This window comes from Chrysochloris asiatica, unplaced genomic scaffold (genome assembly GCF_000296735.1).
Source record: "Chrysochloris asiatica unplaced genomic scaffold, ChrAsi1.0 scaffold00008, whole genome shotgun sequence".
NCBI classification, from domain to species: domain Eukaryota; kingdom Metazoa; phylum Chordata; class Mammalia; order Afrosoricida; family Chrysochloridae; genus Chrysochloris; species Chrysochloris asiatica.
The window spans coordinates 37,590,243-37,596,395 of record NW_006408526.1 but is presented as its reverse complement, the minus strand read 5'-3'; positions in this window follow the sequence as shown (position 1 = coordinate 37,596,395).

Sequence of the window (6,153 nt, the reverse complement as noted above, 5' to 3'; positions counted from 1 at the left end):
TTTTATTCTGTTTATTTTTAATGGAACTCCTGTTATTTGGATTTTGTAACTACTGAATTTATCCTCTAAATTTCTTTCTTATTTTTGTCTTTTTGCCTTTTGCTCTGTAGTCTGGGAAAGCTTCTTACTTTTCTTTTGAGTTTTAAAATTTCTGATGTTTCTCATTTCCAGGATCTCTGAGTGTTCGCATCCACCTCTTACTCCTTTTGCTTCTTCTTCCTCCATCTTTCTTTTTGTTTCTCCCATTCTCATCTATATTCTCCTACTTCTCCTTCTTCTTAATGGTATCCTATGTAGTATCTTAAAGAGCCCTGGTGGTGCTGTAAGGTAAGCACTGGAATGTTAACTGCAGTGTCAGCAGTTCAAACCCACCAGCCACTTCACAGGAGAAAGATGTGGCTTTCTGCTCTTGTAAAGATTTGTTATGGATTAGAATTGACTAGATGACAGTGAGTTTTTTCTTGTTTTTGTTTTTATAGTATCCTCAGATGTTTGGACATTCTTACTTATCTACTCATATTTAAGTGTGAGAAGCAAAAACGCAGATCTGGTGCTATGACTACGTGGGTGAGACTTGTTGACTCAAAACTTTAGTTGGAGAACCTCTGATGTACGAATCTATAGCTGTTTTCTTTTAGACTGTTCAGATTCCTCTAAGAAGACTTTTCCGAACTCCTACGTGTAGGAGGAAAGCCCAAGATTTGTGGAGTCAAGTGGGAGAAGAGGATCAGAGGTCTGCACATTTAGAACTTGTGATTTCACTGTTCACTCTGTTTTGAGAACAGTACCACCATCCTCAACAGAACCAAATTTCCCTCAGCCTAGAGAGACTGTTCTGCCCTTTGCAATGAATAGAAAAATATTTGGCTGTGATAGTGAGGGAGAAATTGTGTGGCTTCAGGAAAACTGGGGGAGGGATTTACAGACCTAACTGTTCTTAAATGGACTTTCATTCTGTCCTTAATTTAGTGCTCAAACCATAAGATTGGTGGTTCAAACCCACCAGCTGCTCCTTGGAAACCATATACAGGGTTGCTATGAGTCAGAATCGACTCCACAGCACTTAACAGTGCTTAACAATAAAGCTTCCTTTATGAGAGTGTAGTGGCTCCTCAGGATAAGCACTGAACTGCAAAGCACAAGGTAGGTGGTTGGAGCCCACAGCCACTCCTGGGGAAAAGATAAGGCTTTCTGCTCTGCTAAGATTTACAGCTTTGAAAACCCTATACTGGTTCGCTATGTGTTGGAGCCGACTTGACAGTACAGAATAAACTCCCTTTCAGTCCCATCTCCAGCCTTAATTGGCAACATCAATTCGTGAGTCTTTTGGATAGTCTGTGTTAAGTCAGATTGGCATGCAGCTTTTCCTTATATTGCTATATATTTTAGTGTTTTTGGAGTCAGGTTTTGTTTTGTTTTATAACTCATCTGTGAGGTTTCTAATTACTAATTTTTTTTTTTTTTGCTATTGTTTTCTCCTCTTGTTCTTCCAGCTTTTATATGTTTATGTCTTTAAACAGCCATTTACTGTGATTTTTGGCATCCCTGAGTGGTGCAAGCAATTAATAGTAGGCTACTAACCAAACAGGAGTCCTGGTGTGGCTCTGTGGGTTAATGCGCCAGACTGCAAAGCTGTTTGAACTACAAGGTCAGTGGTTCAAGCTCACCAGCCGCTCACTGGAAACCCTATACAGGGTCACTATGGGTCGGAATCGACTGGACGGCACTTAACAACAACAACTAACCAAACGGTTGATGGTTGGAATGTACCCAGAGGCACCTTGAACGAAAGTCCTGGAAATCTCCTTTCTGAAACACGTGGAGTCACAGGAGTCAGAACCCACTTGACGGCAACTGGCTTTTTTTTTTGATACTGTGACGTTAATGGTGAGCTTGCCAAAGGAAAGATATGAATACATGTGTTCAGTCTACCATATTTATACAGCAGTCCTATCATTTTAATTTAATGTTATTTGACTTTAGCGTTTATAGTGAATGATGGAGGTGTTGATGTCTTACTTTGATATGTCTCTTATGTAACTGAGTTTGTTGAGATTCAGCAGAGTTGCTTTACTATCAGAGCAGATTAAAAGAGTGATTTCACTGTCAAAGCACCAAAAAGCCCTCCTATTTAGTGATGCTGTACCAGTGGCTTTGGATCTTCCAACCTGAGAGCACTGGAAGTTAGGGTTAGTCCTTAAAGATGTTTGTCTCTGAAAGGTCTTGAATAGTTCTATAGGATGTTCTTAGCAATCCCCAAGGTAGGGGGTTTATGTTATTTCATCTTCCTTGGTCTCGGATTAATTTCAAGCCTCTGTCCTTAATTCACTGAGGACAGTGAAGAAACAGAGAGGATAGAAAATAACACACACGCACAGGCACACACACTCCAAAAGAGAAAGATGCAAACAGGACAGGGAGAGCTGGAAGGTGACCAATTAAGACATTAAGCGTTTTGTTACACATGGACACATCTGCAGTTTGCCCTGATGAGGAAGGCATCAGCTCATTTTCCAAGGTTGTTGCCTTCCTCAGCTCAGTCCTTAGATCAAAGCAAAATTGTCTGCTTGCATTTTCCAATCAGAATGCAGATGCTAATTTATACTCCTTAATGTATGATGGGAAGAGACTCCTTCAATTAACTGAATTCTATAGCCAGCAAAATAAAAGGTATACAAAGAGGCGCAGGCTGAAAGAGCCGAAATTCTCATTAAATCAAAAGGTCCAGTATTCATTACCTCGTGCATCTGAGGCTAAACACTAAATATGGGGATCATCAAAGGAAGTTTAATGGGTTAAATTGAGAATATAATCTAATTAAAATATTACACATGGCTAAATAGCTCTTTGATATTCATCTAAAGGTTTCATTAAAAATAGGTGCTTGAGGTTTGTATCATAGGAGATTATCAATTTTAACTCGAGACAACAAATTTAGGGACCTCAACAGCCTGGCTTCAAAGTGTCACCATTGTGTGCAGACAGGGAAAATGGGGGAACGCATCACTCCCAGGTGACAGAGTGGAGAGATACGGCAGGGCCAGTCACTGGTGAGAATGATTTTGATAGCTGTGCAGAGGGCAGAGAAGAAAGCATGAGATTAATCTGGGAAACATACTTGCCACGGAGAAAAGAATGTATTTGGGGCACAAATGATTAAATGTAGAGATTTCTACTGGTTTTATACACTGGATATCTATTCCATTCCCTGCTTCCTTCTCTTGTGTAGATAGGTTTTTAAATTTGTTGGTTATTTTCCCTACTGTCAAATTGTCACCGTAGGGATGAAAACCCAAGCAAACAACAAAGCCCAAACCAGTTGCTGTTGATCGTGACTCAAAATGACCTCCTGTGTTTCAAAGTAGATCTGTGCTCCACAGTGTTTACAGCATTGTAAAACTGGTATGGCGCTGTGGGTTAATGAGCCAGACTGCAAAGCCATTTGAACTGCAAGGTCGGCAGTTCAAGCTCACCAGCTGCTTCTTGGAAACCCTATACAGGGTCGCTGTGGGTCGGAGTCGACTCAATGGCATTTAACAACAACAACAACAACAAATCTTTTGGAAGTAGATCATCGGGCCTTTCTTCTGAGGTGCTTCAGTTAGTAGCTAAGAACCAATTTTCATCTAAGCACTTAACTATTTGTGTCCCCCAGGGATTCTACCATAGGGTTACCTAACATACAAACATATTTGGCAAAACCGTGGGACTCTAGGGACAGAGGGTGCCATGAGAAGCCAGTTTAGTAGCCCTGTATGATCCGGGCTGGCCTCTACTAGCTGCCAATTCAGTAAAGGAATTTCCAGACTTCACGAACTACATTTGCCTGAAACACTCATATCATTGTAATCCTCTCAACCTGTTAGAGTTGTTTAATAGTGGAAAACCATTTATTCAGCTTATTGAAAATTAATTGCTTACACTGCTTAGGTTTGCAAGAGGAAGATGAAAAGGCAATAGAGAGGCAGCAAGGGAGATAAAGCCTGTCCACACATTCTTTTTTCTTCTCTTTGTAATGCCCAAAGAGCCTATATATTGAGGCATAGGAAGGATTGGAAAATCTATTCATTTTGCATATCATTGCATCTCAAAATGATGGTTCCCCAACATTTTGGGAAAGTCTTCACTCTCTCCCTCAACTTTCTATTTATTTCACTGTGCCAAAATTTTAAGTAAACAATCGTGGAAAATGGGAATGTTTCAGACTGGAGAGTAAATTAGAGAATAAAATACATTAATAAATGAAAAGTCTGCCATTCAGAATCTTTTTGCTTTCCCTTGAGCTGGCATGTTGTATGTTGTGTAAATCCATTATTGAGAATGATGTGTGGTTCTGGTTAATGAAACCGGAGGGAGAAGAAACAAATATTGTATTAGTCAGAGGACAGTTGAGTGAAGGGACAAGTCTGATGATCAGGCTTTTAGCTAGTATATTTTTAAAAGTGGAATAAATATCTAATTTTTATTGTTGTTGTTAAGTGTTGTTGAGTTGGTTCTGGATCATAGGTTCCCACTATTCTGTCCAAGACCCTCTTGGACCCAGTAGGACTGCCCCACAGGGTTTCCAAGGCTGTAATCTTTATGGAGTACTGGAGAGGTGCTGTAGGATAAGCACTGGACCTCAAGGTCAGTGGTTCAAACTCACCAGCTGCTCCTCGGAAACCCTGTACTCAGCCTCTATGAGTCAGAGCTGATTGGGCGACACTTAACAATCTTTATGGAAGCAGACTGACACATCTTTCTCCTGTGAAGCAGCTATTGGGTTTGAACCACTGACCTTCCAGTTAGCAAGTGAATGCTTAATCATTGCACTACCAGGGCTCCTTTAGAATACATATCCCCAAACCAATCCCACTGCCACTGAGTCAATTCCAACTAATAGCAACCTCATGTAAGGTTTCAGAGACTGTGATCTTTATGGGAGTAGGCAGCCTCATCCTTCTCTAGTGGGGCCATTGGTGGGTTGGAATCGCCAACCTTGCAGTTAGCAGCAGTCCAATGCCTAACTCACAGAGCCATCAGTGCTCCTTTTAGAATACATTGTTGTTGTTTTTATTAAGTGCCATTGAGGCAGTTCTGAGTCATGGCGGCTCTGTACAGGGTTTCCGAGGAGTACAGTTAGCAGTGCAGTGCTTATCCTACAGAGCCACACATAGTTCTCCTTGATTTTGCCTGTATATAGCATACATAAAATATTGTTTTGTCTAATAGTGCATGTTGTTGGTGTTCAGTGCTGTCAAGTCAGTTCTTACCCATAGTGACCCTGTATAGGGTTTCCAAGGAACGGCTAGTGAGCTTGAACTGTAAACCTTGCAGTTCATACCAACTTTGCAGTCTGGAACATTAACCCACAGTGTCACACCAGGACTCCAAGAGAACATATGACTCCTTGTAGTCAGGGGTATAGGGGGACTGAGATTATACTATGGCTGTCCTGGTGTCGAGTTGTGGGTTAATGCGCCAGACTGCAAAGCCGTTTGAACCACAAGGTCAGTGGTTCAAGCTCACGAGTCGCTCCTTGGAAACCCTATACAGGGTCGCTATGGGTCAGAATTGACTTGATGACACTTAAAAACAACAACATACTATGGATAAAGAAAATCCACAGAAATTCAAAAATTTGACTTTGTGCTACAGGTTTAGCTCCTTTCCTCACATGGAAAGCAACTAAAAGGGCAAATAGTATATTCATATTTGGTTTTGTCTTTCTGTTTTTTGTGTACAGAAGTTATAAAAGCCCAGCATTAGAGGACTAAGTGTTCTGGTCATGCTATGAATAATTGTTGGATGCACTGTGTGCTATTTAAGACTTATGCTTGTGCTGCTAGGAAAAGATAGTCTTAAAAAAAAGGACACGTTTAGGAGAGACACCATGGTTTTCTTTAAGAACTTTCAAAGCTTCAAATACAACGGTACTAACATATGTTTTGAAGCACATCTTGGATGGGAATTAGCTCAGCTTCACTTGATTTCTTCAGACTATCACCCAAATTCATTTTCTGCTATTTTTCAATAAGTAATTAAAAAAGAATCTCTCCTGAGTTTATCTGGTCTGCTATTGTAGGCCATTTGCTAGCAACTCAAAGTTCTCAATTAGCTCCAGTGTTGTTATAATTACTGGATGTGTTTTCAAACAACTCCCAGCTAATAGCT